The 14,531-nt window shown below is 39.2% G+C and overlaps 1 long non-coding RNA gene across 1 annotated transcript in view; it reads right to left on the bottom strand.

Moving 5' to 3' along the window:
- Positions 1–1,548: 1,548 nt before the first annotated feature.
- Positions 1,549–14,531, bottom strand: part of LOC113622828 (uncharacterized) — a 29,900-nt gene continuing 16,917 nt past the window's right edge. The window contains exon 4 of the long non-coding RNA XR_003433673.1: positions 1,549–1,687. This is a non-coding gene — a long non-coding RNA (uncharacterized LOC113622828). The remainder of the gene's footprint in view (positions 1,688–14,531) is intronic.

Genomic DNA, 14,531 nt, shown 5'->3' with positions numbered 1-14,531 from the left:
CAAATTTCAACCACAAGGTTATATACTATACTGGTACTGAAACAGAAAGCAAAGAAGGAAAGGAGGGAGGGAGGGAGGGAGGGAGGGAGGGAGGGAGGATGAAGGAAAGGAAAGGAAAGGAAAAGAAAAGAAAAAAAGGAGAAAGAAAATACCAAATGTTGATAGAGATGCAGAACAACTGGAATGCTCATACACTGTTCGTGAGGTTGTAAATCAGTATAACCACTTTGGAAAACAACTTGATAGTATCTAGTAAAGTTGAAGATATACATACCCAGTGATGTAGCAATTATATTCCTGGGCATATATCCTAGAGAAATGTGTATACATACAAACCAGAATATGTATATGAAAATGTCCATAGGAAGCAATCTATTTTCAATAGAATGGATAAAAATATAGAGTATATTCATACAGGAATATCACTCAACAACAAAATTAATGAATTTCAACTACATGCAATAATATGAGTGACTTACAACGTAATGGTGAGTAAAAAAGAAAAAAGCAAGATACAAAAGAATATATACAGTCTGATTTATATAAAGTTCTAAAACAGGCAAACAATAAGTGGTGCTGGGAAAGATAAAGATACTGCACACATATATGGTATAGCTATAACGAAAAGCAAGAAAACAAAAAGAAAAGTAAAAGAAAGGTAACAGTTACCTTTTGGGAGAGGAGAGAAGTTGGGATCAGAAATTGATAAGTGGATTGGGATGAAGTGCTCATGACATTTAATTTCTTAACCTTAGTACCAGTTACATGGGTGTTTGCTTTATAGTAAATATTTGTTAAACTGTGCCAATAAGTTGATGCATATTTCTGAAAAAATGTGCAATCTTTTACAATAATACTGTTTTAGGGACTTTCCTGGTGGTGCAGTGGTTAAGAATCCACCTGCCAATGCAGGGGACACGGGTCCAAGCCCTGGTCCGGGAAGATCCCACATACCGTGGAGCAACTAAGTCCGTGTGTCACAACTACTGAGCCTGCGCTCTAGAGCCCGCAAGCCACAACTACTGAAGACTGTGCCCCTAGAGCCCATGCTCTGCAACAAGAGAAGCCACCGAAATGAGAAGCCTGCGCACCTCAACGAAGGGTAACGCCTGCTCGCCGTAACTAGAGAAAGCCTGAGCACAGCGACGAAGACCCAATGGAGCCCAAAATAAATAAATTTATAAAAAACATAAAAATAAAAAAAATTAAAATAAAACTGTTTTAAAAGGTTGGGAGGAGTGGCAAGCTAAATAACACCACTGATCGTCTCCCTCAACCTCCTACCCAGATTGTTTATTTATTTTGATGTTTATTACTTAGAATACCATTTCTTATCTGGGGAGTGCTGTCTTTGACAAGAAATAAGAACTTTAGAGGTGATTTTTATCCAATAGATTTCCTATACATTTAGAGGAAAGCAGAAAGAAAGAGAGCTTAGCAGAATTAAAAAAAGAATTAATTCTATTATTGTGCAGCCTAAACAGTCTAATGCTCATTTCACTGCAAAGTCTACGACGTAATACATACCTATGTTCTCTGAGTCTCCAACACTGGCCGTAAGGGAAGATAAGTAACTGCCTTACCTCACCTAGGTGGGGAGCGAACACATGCAAGTAAGGCATCCAGAGCATGTACAGCTTCATTCAAATCTTGTCTGAAAATAAAATGACTTCACAAAAAAAGGAAACTATGTAGAAAAAAAAGACACAAAATGTCTTTGTCACTGTCAAAAAATGTATTACTCATTTATATCAGGGACTCAAATAAACCATCACTCACTCATTCATTTGTTCGTTCATTCATTTAATAACATTTATTGAGCCTCTGCTACTGTTAGGCATTGTGGGAACTGAGTTAGACAAGGTTTCTGTTCTGAAAGGGCTTATAATTGAGTACAGAGGAGAACATTTGCACACACTTCTCTACTTAGCTCTCAACTGTTGAAACTTAACCAAGTGCCAAACACTAAATGCCAAATCATTATTATCTCATTTAATCCTCATATCAATCCTTTCATGAGTATTGCAGATGTGGAAACAGACACAGAGAAATTAATAAATTTACCCCAGGGAAAACACCCTGTAGGCTAGAATCTGGGCTTGTCTATCCGACCCCAAAGCTCATGCACTACACAGGGTATACTGCTTCTCCATACAGAACACAAGAGAGAAGAAGCTAAATGCTGTAACATACAAACCAGATACTGAAGGATATTTGCTTCCTCAGTGCTGAAATTTGTTACTACAGCATGTATTACTTAAGTAATTTTTAATGAAAAAAAATTGTAAAGCTTTGGGACATTGGTCCAACTTCAGTTTTGATTACCTTAACATGAAACATAATTTTCCAAAATCTTAATTTAGGAACATTTAAAGTGGGGAGATAAATTCAACTAAAACAATTCTTGAATCATCAAGTTTTTGTAAAAGGTAAAATTTGGGATGCTACGATTGCATACTCTCACCAAGAGATTATCACACTAAGTGAAGTAAGTCAAACAGAGAAAGACTAATACCATATGATATCACTTATACATGGAATCTAGAAAAATGATACAAGTGAACTTATTTACAAAACAGAAACAGACTCACAGAGGTAAAAAACAAATAAATGGTTACCAATGAGGCAAACAGGGGCAGAAAGGGGGATAAATGAGGAGTTTGGGATTAGCAGATACAAACTACTATATATAACATAGAGAAACGACAAGATCCTACTGTATATAGCACAGGGAACTATACTCGATATCTTGTAATAACCTACAATGAAAAAGAATATGAAAAAGAATGCATGTATATTTATGTATAACTGAATCACTTTGCTGTACACCAGAAACTAATACATTGTAAATTAACTATACTTCAATTTTTAAAAAACTGCACACTTGACATACTTCAAATTTTCTTTCTGATTCCTGAGTAGGGTTTTGTATTCCTGCTTCCCCTGTTGGAGTTCTAATTTTAAAACTAACACTTGTGATTAAGGACAAATAATTAGGTCCCTCTTTTGCTTTATTACCACCACCTGCAAAGTGCCCTTGAAGCCTGCGTGAAGGAAAAGGAGGAGATTCTAGGCCGCGCAATGCAAGGGGCAGTCCTACTGCTCCTCTCTCTGGTCTGGGAGGGACCGGCAGCCTCCTCCCACCAGGCGCAAGTGGCACAGCCTGAGGCTGGCAGCTGACAGTGTGGGAGGACTCACGGCCTAGGAACGGTCTCTGTGAGCCTGCTGTCCCACTCACTACAAAAACGGGGAGCTTGTACAGCTGACATCTAGAATCTTGTCCATTCACCCCCAGCTTTCTCTCGCCGTGTCTCATTGGTCCAGCCTGACCTTGATGGTCAGATTCTAGAAGCACACTATCCAACATACGAACATTCCCACAAACAGCTTAAGCAAAACAAAACCCACAAGTGTTCATGGGGCTTCCCTGGTGGCGCAGTGGTTGAGAGTCCGCCTGCTGATGCAGGGGACGCAGGTTCGTGCCCCGGTCTGGGAAGATCCCACATGCCGCAGAGCAGCTGGGCCCGTGAGCCATGGCCGCTGAACCTGCGCGTCCGGAGCCTGCGCTCCGCAATGGGAGAGGCCACAACAGTGAGAGGCCCGCATACTGCAAAAAAAAAAAAAAAAAAATACAAGTGTTCTCTCAACTCTTTCCCCCACCAAAAAAAAAGTCATTTTGCCTATATTTCTCACATATTTTTCAGTAATTCAGAAGAGAGGGTGAAAACAATTAAAAGGAGGCAACCTGAAAAATAAGAAGGTGGGGGGAGAGGCAAGGTTTTCCTCACATTCTATCATAATTGAGCACTTAGAAGATTGAGCAAAAATATTACGGGAATTGAGGAGGTAGAGATAGAGGAAGAGGTGTTTCACTTGGACTTTTGAAGACTGGGCATGGCAGGCAGAAGGGGGCATAGGGGCATTACAACAAGAAAGGAAAGTACAAGGCCTGTTTGAGAAACCTTGAAAAGCCCAGTTTGACTGTGACCTAGTACAGGGGGGAGAATAAAAGGAAATAAAACTAAAGTCTGAACAGAGGAGGAGCCCTAATGGTAGATACTGAAAATCAGCCTAAGGCACTCAAAAGAACTCAGAAAGTCATTTGTTAGAAGTGCACAATCTAGTGGCTTTTAGTACATTTACAAAGTTGGGCATCCATCACAACAATTAATTTTAGAACATTTTCATTACCCTAAAAAGAAACCCACATCCCTAACCGTTACCTCCTCAATACCCCTTCCCCCTCCAGCCTTAGATGACCACTGATCTACTGTCTGACTACAGATTTGCCTATTTTGAACATTTCATATAAATGGAATCATACAATATATGGTCATTTGGAACTGTCTTCTTTCACTTAGCACAATGTTTTCAAAGTTCATCCATGTTGTAGCATGTATCAGTATGTCATTTCTTTTTATTGATGAATAACACATCATTGTGTGCATATACCAAATTCTACTTATCCATTCATCAGTTGATGGACATTTGGATTGTTTCCACATTTTGGCTATTGTGAATAATGCTGCTCTGAACACTGGGATACCAATTTTTTTGTGGGTGCAGGTTTTCAATTCTCTTGGGTATGTATACCTAGGAGTAGAATTGCTGGGTCATATAGCTCCATGTTTCTTTTTGAGAAACTGCCGGAACATTTTCCAAAGCTATTTCACTATTTTACGTTCCCACCAACAATGTATGAGGGTTCCAGTTTCTCCATACCCTCACCAACACTTATCTTTTTATTATTATTATAACCATCCTAGTAGGTATAAAGTGATATTTCACTGTGGTTTTGATTTGCATTTCCCTGACGACTAATGATGTTGAGCATCTTTTCATGTGCTTATTGAGTATGGTGTATCTCCTTTGGAGAAATGCCTCTTCTTTGCCTGTTTTAAACTGGGCTATTTGTCTTTTTATTATTAAGTTGTAATAGCTCTTTTTATATTCTAGATACTAGTCTCTTATCAGTTGTATATTTGAAAAAGTTTTCTTCCAATCTGTGATAAATGGGATGTCTTCGAGGCACAAAAGTTTTTAACTATAATGATGCCCAATTTATCTAGTTTTTCTTTTATTTCTTGTACTTTTATCTAAGAACCCATTGTCTAATCCAAAGTCACAAAGTTTACACCTGTTTTCCTCTAAGAACTTTATAGTTTTAGCTCTTACACGTAAGTCTTTGATCTTTCTTTTTTTTTTGGCTGCGCTGCACGACTTCCGGGATCTTAATTCCCCAACCAGGGATTGAACCCGCCCTCTCAGTAGTGAAAGCACAGAGTCCTAACCACTGGACCGCCAGGGAATTCCCATCTTTGATCCATTCTGAGTTAATTTTTGCTCATGGTATGAAGAGGCAGATCATTTTCTATCTTTAATCTTTTAAATTCATCAAGATGGGTTTTAGACAGAGCAACCTGTCAGGAATATGTAGAATAGATTAGTTTGATAGGAGACTAAAGGTGGGGAGGCTACTGGAGAAATCCAAATACATGGTAATAAAAGCAGCATAAATTAAAGACCTGAAGTAGGGGCTTAAGCATCAATTTTTTTTTTTTTTAAAGCTCACAGATGATTCTAATGTGCAGTCAGCTCTTAAAGGAAGAGGTAGAAAAATATATTGGAGAACAATGAATGATAGACAAATGCAAGAGGGTCCTTCTAAGTGGCTGTGTCTAAGCAAGGTTAGTCCTGGGGTCACTCTGGTCTGGACTGACTACACTCCTGGGAAAAGAAGAGGTGCAGCAGGACCTCTTAGAGAAGGGCTGGAAATGCCCATCAGTGAGTGAGCATACGCTGCTGAAATTTTAGAAAAAGCACCTCAGAATTTAATAAGTTTGAGTCCCTGCTTTAAATTACCTGTAAAGCACAATTTTCTCTTTTGTAATAGGTGAGAAGCGCTCATGCGTTAGACATCATCCTTATTTCATAAACAAGCAGCTGACTATCTCCACACATTTCCATCAGATGCATCTCTCACTACACTAACTGGTTTTCAACTTGGAGGAACTAGTCATGGAAATTCACCTGATGAGATGATGAAGTTTGATTAGGAAGTTCAGTCACAAAGGAAAGAACTGTCTTTTGGGAAATGCTTTCTCCATTCAGAAACAGGAGACTAATTGTAAGAAAACACCTTAGCAAATTAAACTGAGGCATTAACATATTGGGTAAATTAGCATTTCCACCCTGAGGAAGCTCAAAGTAGTTTCGGCTGACCTTTGCGAACTTGGTTAACCAACTCTGAATAGACTTTAATCCTACAAAGTCTAATTTAAAGGTTGCTTAGAATACATTGTAGACTAATTGAGTGACCCTGAACCCTGGTCTCTCATTTAGAATTATTTTTTGAGTTGTATGTATTTATTTTATTATTTTTTAATTAATTTTATTGGAGTATAGTTGCTTTACAATGTTGTGTTAGTTTCTGCTGTACAGCAAAGTGAATCAGTTATATGTATACATATAACCACTCTTTATTTTTATTTTATTTTTTTTGCGGTACGCGGGCCTCTCACTGTTGTGGCCTCTCCCGTTGAGGAGCACAGGCTCCGGATGTGCAGGCTCAGCGGCCATGGCTCACGGGCCCAGCCGCTCCGCAGCATGTGGGATCTTCCCGGACCGGGGCACGAACCCGTGTCCCCTGCATCGGCAGGCGGACTCTCAACCACTGCGCCACCAGGGAAGCCCCTATCCACTCTTTTTTAAATTTCCTTTTCATTTAGGTCACCACAGATCACTGAGTAGGACTCCCCGTGCTAAACAGTAGGTTCTCATTAGTTATCTGTTTTATACATAGTAGTGTACATATGTCAATCCCAATCTCCCAATTCGTCCCGCCCCCCTCCTTCCCCCCTTGGTAACCATACGTTTGTCCTCTACATCTGTGTCTCTATTTCTGCTTTGCCATTAAGTTCATCTGTACCATTTTTCCAAATTCCACATATAAGCAATATTATACGATATTTGTTTTTCTCTTTCTGACTTACTTCACTCTGTATGACAATCTCTAGGTCCACCCACGTCTCTGTAAATGGCACTATTTCGTTCCTTTCTATGGCTGAGTAATATTTCATTGTATATATGTATCACGTCTTCTTTATCCATTCCATGTCAATGGTTTATTTTATTTTAAATGCTCATTCCCTAGCCCTTATCTGAGAGTTCTCTGATGAAATATATTTGAGGTGGGGCACATGTTTGTATTTTTAGAAAGCATGATAAGTGATTCCTATGCCAACTAGGATTTAGAATCAGAGACTTGAGTTGGAATGAAGAAATCTGCTTCTAACCAGGTCTGCCATAACTTGCTACTTTAATCTTGAGCAATTTCCTGAAATCTACCTGAGCCTCTGTTCCTCGGTAATTTCGGTGGATAGTAATGACCATAACTACCTCCCAATGTCTCATGTAGAGAAAAAAACCTGACATTCCAGATTTTATAAAAGTGCTCCAGGGACTTCCCTGGTGGTCCAGGGGCTAAAACTCTGAGCTCCCAACACAGGCGGCCCAGGTTTGATCCCTGGTCAGGAACTAGATCCCACATGCCACAACTAAAAGTTCACATGCTGCAACTAAAGATCCTGCATGCCACAACTAAAGGTCCCGCACAATGCCAAGAAGATTCCACGTGCCACAACTAAGACCCAGCACAGCCAAATAAATACTTTTTTTAAAAAAGTGCTCCAAAACTGTGTCATATAAACAATGAGTTATTGTTATTATCAAATCCAATGGTCACCTTATTTTACTCAATAGTTTACCAGCGTTAGATTCATTTGGCCTCTCCCTTTTTGAAACACTGTCTTCTCATGGCTTCTCTGACATGACACTCCCCTGGTTCTCTCACCTCAGAGACTGCTCCTCTTCCATGTTGTTTTCTGGTTTCCCCCACACTGTTGGGGCTTTAAATGTTGGACCATCCAGGGTTCGGTCAGGGTTCCCCTTGTTTTCTCTATATACACTCTCTCTCTTGGCAATCCCATCCAATTTCATGAGATCTATGATTTAACATAAGCATCTCTGTAGTCATGACTCCCAAAATCTACATCTCTAGCCCTTGTGTCTATTAGCTGTCTAAGTGCCTACTTGACCTCTCCATTTGGAGGTCTAAACTATCTCAAACTGAACACGTCCGAAAGAGAATTCCTGATTTCCCCTCCCCAAATTGTTGCTCCCTAATCCTCTCCATTTCAGTATATATGTGTGTATGTGATTTATTACAAGGAATTAGCTTATTTGACTATGAAGGCTGTCTAAGCAAGTCCAAAATCCATGGGACAGGCAGTCAGGAAGGGAAGAACTGGCAGGCTCACACTTCGAGCTTCATAGACACAAGTGAAGGCATTACGTTCTCTCTCTTTCTTTTTATTTTATTTATTTTTTTAACTTCTTGGCTGCACCATGTGGCATGCGGGATCTTATTTCCCTGACCAGGGATCGAACCTGCACCCCCTGCAGTGGAAGCACAGAGTCTTAACGGCTGGACGGCCAAGGAAGTCCCCTCTCTCTTTCTCAAGCCATCTGACAATGGGCCAATAATCAAGTCAGTCCATGGACATTCCATGCTCCCTACCATCCGATATTGTCAAGCACGGGAACAACCACCTCAGAAAATCTACTCAAAGATTTCTGAGTCTATCTCCCTCACTTTCTTCTGGGCCACAGACTTTAGAAAGGTAGCTTGGTCAGTGAATATGGCTGTCCCCAGACAAAGATTTTCTTTTTCACATATGATTTGAGTTGCATGGATAGAGAGGGCCACAATAGACCAAAAATTTTCCTGTTGCAGTTAATTTGCCTCTCTGAATTATTCACATGGTTCCCTTGGCTCCCAATTGCATAAGATACTGTTTTAAAGACAAAACTCTTTTTTCTTTACAATCCATGAGTTGTGGGATTTTTTCCCTGTAAGATTCTTATCCTAAAATGCTTTCTTGAGTTAAAAAAAAAAGAAAAACTTCAAATACAATTTCTCTCTTGAGACACAATTTAAGATACGAAATGCTTAACAATATCTCCAAGGAAAAGATTTTTTACTGAGATAAAATTGACATATAATAATTCTATATTAGTTTCAGGTGTACACATAGTGATTCAAAATATGTAAATATTGCAAAGTGATTACCACAATAAGTCTAGTTAAAATCCATCACGGGACTTCCCTGGTGGTCCAGCAGTTAAGACTCTGTGCTTCCACTGCAGGGGGCACAGGTTTGATCCCTGGTCAGGGAATCCCACATACTGCATGGTGCAGCAAAAAAAACAAAAAAATCCATCACAAGACATAGCGACAAATTTTTTCTTATGATAGAAACTTTTAAGATCTACCCTCTTCATGGGACCTCCCCGGCAACTCAGTGGTTAAGAATCTGCCTGCCAATGCAGGAGACATGGGTTTGATTCCTGGTCCAGGAAGATCCCACATGCCGTGGAGCAACTAAGCCTGTGCGCCACAACTACTGAGCCTGCGCTCTAGAGCCCGCGAGCCACAACTACTGAGCTCACGTGCTGCAACTACTGAAGCCCGAGCACCTGGAGCCTGTGCTCCACAACAAGAGAAGCCACCACAATGAAAAGCCCGCGCACCGCAACGAAGAGTAGCCCCTGCTCGCTGCAAGTAGAGAAAGCCCACACCCAGCAATGAACGCCCAATGCAGCCAAAAAAAAAAAAAAAGATCTGCTCTCTTAGCAACTTTCAAATATACAGTACAGTATTATTAGCTATAGTCATTTAAGTCCCCAGGACTTATTTCTTTTATAACATGAAATTTATACCTTTTTACCACCTTTACTATTCCACCCACCCTTTAATCTTCTCATATGTAAAGAGAGAATAATAATATATATCTCACAGGGTTATTAAGAGGCTTAGAAGAGTACAATGTCTAGCATTTGGTAGGTGCATAATAATGATAACTGTTACTAATAAATGATTTTTGCAGAATTTGCAATTTTATTTTATTTATTTATTTTTAGGCTGCACCGTGCAGCATGTGGGATCTTAGTTCCCTGACCAGGGATTGAACCCATGCCTCTTGCATTGGGAGCACGGAGTCTTAACCACTCGACCACCAGGGAAGCCCCAGCATTTGCAATTTTAGAAATCCTTGATGTACATGAGAATTATCTGGGAAACTTTTAAAAGTTGTTGATGCCTGAGCTTCACCCTGGAGATTGATTTACTTAGTCTGGAGCCTGGGCCTTTTTAAAAATTTTTATACAATTTATGCACATGATTATTCACAGTAGATTCCTTTCTGATAGCCAAAACTGGAAACAAGCAACTAGCAATGCATGAGTGGTTACACAAACAGTGGTATCTCCATAACATGGAATACCACTCAGCAATAAAAAGGAACAATCTACTGTTAACATGCAGCAACTTGAATGGACCTCAAGGGCATTATGCTGAGTGAAACAAAGCCAATCTCAAAAGGTTACTATACTACTCAAAATAACTATACAGTACTACCCAAGGTAATCTACAGATTTAGTGCAATCCATATCAAAATACCCATGGCATTTTTCAGAGAACTAGAACAAATAATCCTAAAATTTATATGGAACCACAAAAGACCCAGAATTGCCAAAGCAATCCTGAGAAAAAAGAACAAAGCTGGAGGTATAACCCTTCCAAACTTCAGACTATACTACAAAGTTACAGTAATCAAAACACTGTGGTATTGGCATACAGACATATAAATCAATGGAACAGAATAAAGAGTCCAAAAATAAACCCACACACCTACAGTCAATCTACGACAAAGGAGACAAGAATATACAATGGAGAAAAGACAATCTCTTCAACAAGTGGCATTGAGAAGCCTGGACAGCTACATGTAAAGGAATGAAAGTAGAACATTTTCTCACATCACATACAAAAATAAGCTCAGAATGGATTAAAGACCAAAGTGGAAGACATGACACCATAAAACTCCTAGAATAAAATACAGGCAAAACATTCTTTGACATAAATCTTAGCAATATCTTCTTAGATCAGTCTCCCAAGGCAAAAGAAGTAAAAATAAACAAATGAAACCTAATCAAACTTAAAAGCTTTCGCACAGCAAAGGAAACCATGAACAAAACAAAAAACAACCTATGGAATGGGAGACAATATTTGCAAATGATGTGACTGACAAGGGGTTAATATCCAAAATATACAAAAAACTCATACAGCTCAATAACAAAAAAACAACCACCCAATCAAAAAATGGGCAGAAGACCTAAATAGACATTTCTCCAAAGATGACACACAGATGACCAACAAGCACATGAAAAGATACTCAACATCACTAATTATTAGAGAAATGCAAATCAAAACCACAAGGAGGTATCACCTCACACCAGTCAGAACGGCTATCATCAAAAAGTTTACAAACAATATATGCTGGAGAAGGTGTGGAAAAAAGGGAACTCTTGTACACTGTTGGTGGGAATGTAAATTGGTGCGGTTACTGTGGAAAACAGTATGGAGGTTCCTCAAAAACTAAAATAGAACTACCACATGATCCAGCAATTCTACTCCTGAGTATATATCCGAAGAAAACAAAACCACTAATTTGAAAAGATACGCACACCCCAATGTCACAGCAGCATTGTTTACATTTGCCAAGATATAGACCTAAGTGTCTACCAACAGATGAATGGATAATGAAAATGTGATATATATACATATATATATATATATATGTATATAATGGAATATTACTCAGCCATAAAAAAGAATGAAATTTTGCCATTTGCAACAACATGGATGGACCTGGAGGGTATTATGCTTAATGAAATAAGTCAGACAGAGAAAGACAAATACCGTATGATATCAGTTATATGTGGAATCTAAAAAAAATAAAACGAATGACTATAACAAAACAAATAGACTCAAAACAAACTAGTGGTTATCAGTGGAAAGAGGGAAGGGGGAAGAGGCATTACTGGGGCAGGGGATTAAGAGATACAAACTATTATGTACAAGCTACAAGGATATATTGTACAACACAGGGAATATAGTCAATAAATTCAAATGGACTATAAACTTAAGAAATAAAATAAAATTTCAAGAGGGAAAAATATTGCATACAACTACACACAGGCACAAGCATGCACAAAGAAGTGTAAATAAAACTGGTAAAATCTGAATAAGGTCTGTGGATAGCACCTTTTGATATTATACTATAATTATCTAAGATGGTACCATGGGGAAAACAGGGTGAAAGGTACACAGGGTTTCTCTGTACTTCTTTTGCAATATCCTGTGAATTTATAATTATTTCAAAATAAGAAGTAAAAACAAAAACTCTTTTGCATGCAACAACTTGGATAGATCTTAAGGGCATTATGCAGAATGAGGAAAACAATCTCAAAAGAGCATATATTGTATGATTCCATGTATATAAAATTCTCAAGGGACTTCCGTGGTGGCACAGTGGTTAAGACTCTGTGCTCCCAATGTAGGGGGCCCACGTTCAATCCCTGGTCAGGGAACTAGATCACACATGCATGCTGCAAGTAAGAGCTCACATGCCACAACTAAGGAGCCTGCATGCCACAACTAAGGAGCCTGCATGCCACAACTAAGGAGCCTGCATGCCGCAATTAAGGAGCCCTAGAGCTGCAACTAAGACCCAGCACAACCAAATAAATAAATATTTAATTCTCAAAATGCCAAAAATATAGAGATGCAACACAGACTAGTGGTTTTCAGAGGCTAAATGTTAAGTGGGGGGGAAAGGGGTACATGTGATTTTAGGAAGGTAGCATATGGGGGATCTTTATGGTTATGGAATAGTTCTGTATTTTGATTGCAGTTATGGTGGTAGGAATGTCCATAGGTGATAAAATGTCATAGGGCTATACAAACACATTGTATCAATTTCCTGATTTGGATATTGTACTAAATTTAACCAAAAATGTAACCACTGGGAGCACTGAGTAAAGGGTACACAGGACCTCTCTATACTATGTTTGCAACTTTCCTGTGAATCTGTATTTCAAAATAGTTTTAAAAGAATAAGACCTCCAGGTGATTTATATGCATACACATTTTTGGAAATACTAACCCTTTTTGCTAACTCAGAAATATTAAATGAAGGGGAATAGAATTATGATTTGCTCAAATTGTTAGTTAACAATCTAGTCACCTGGGGAGATATATATATATATATATATTTTTTAAAGCCCAGGCTCCAAACTAACTAAATTAGATTCTGACACAATGATTCTCAGATTCTGGGGCCTGAGATTCTGCATTTATAACAAGATGTCGGTGAGTAGCAAAGTACAAATACTGTCAAGAAGGGAGCACCGGGGCTTCTCTGGTGGCGCAGTGGTTGAGAGTCCGCCTGCGATGCAGGGGACACGGGTTTGTGCCCCGGTCCGGGAAGATCCCACATGCCGCGTAGTGGCTGGGCCCGTGAGCCATGGCCGCTGAGCCTGCGCGTCCAGAGCCTGTGCTCCGCAATGGGAGAGGCCACAACAGTGAGAGGCCCACGTACCGCAAAAAAACAAACAAAAAAAAAAAAAAAAGAAGGGAGCACCACTACACTGAAATGATGTAGTACCACATAAGTAGATGCTTTTGTTAATATGTATAAGAAAACTCGTCATTAATCTACTTGTTTTCTTTTATCTCCTCACCAAAGTAGTAATAGCAACTACCATTGGAAAGCATTATGAGGTTCCAAGTTGTTCTGAAAAAATGAAATGCATTTGCAAATACAAGCAAATGAAATCTTTTACAAGTATTTCCATAATCACCAAGTATATCTGCACTGGGAGGAAGGGTCCTAAAGGCAGTAAACTAGCCTTCAGAGACACAGAAGAGAGCCATGGAGAGAAAAGTGTAAGTCATCCTTATACTAACTGGAGGTGGGAGGAAGAATCCTTCGCTGTAAATCAGCCAAGCTATGAGAATAATGAGAACTGCTAGGAACCATCTCTAGCTAACGTGTGTCTGCTAGTAGCCACACCCCTCCCTAATCACTCCATTCCCCTGCCCCTCACTCTACACCCATAACTCTGATCCACAGTGAGGGAAATGAGTCAGATGCACAGAGAGAAACAGGAGGGAGAGAAATTGAGCAATTGTTTAATTGTTCTAGTCATTTCCACCGATCCATCTTCCTTTCTCAGTTATCATGATTTTTAAAATAATGTTTTACTTAGATGAAAGTAATATATGTACTTTTTTTAAAGTTACATCGTTTTATTAGGCTTCTAATACACAACAGCAGTTTTCTTGCTTTAGCCCTCCCCATACCCAGTTTCTGGCCCCCAAGGCAATCCAACTCTTTTGGTCCTGATGCTTTCCTAGTTACTTTTTTATAGCTTCTTTTTTTTTTCCTATGTATTTCTAAACAGCATGATTATAGGGAAACTTCATTTTTCAAATTCAGTTATCTTTTATTGGCATTCTACTCTTGATCAAAAGTGTTTAGATACCTTGTACCTCCATCTATTTCCAGGGAACAACTTCCCTCCACCACACACACACACACACACACACACACACACACACACACACACAC

The sequence above is a fragment of the Aethalodelphis obliquidens genome, unplaced genomic scaffold (genome assembly GCF_003676395.1).
Source record: "Aethalodelphis obliquidens isolate GAN/ISIS:26980383/991018 unplaced genomic scaffold, ASM367639v1 scaffold1, whole genome shotgun sequence".
NCBI classification, from domain to species: Eukaryota; Metazoa; Chordata; class Mammalia; order Artiodactyla; family Delphinidae; genus Aethalodelphis; species Aethalodelphis obliquidens.
Note: the sequence above shows the minus strand (reverse complement) of the source record. Positions and strands in the feature narration are given on the sequence as shown.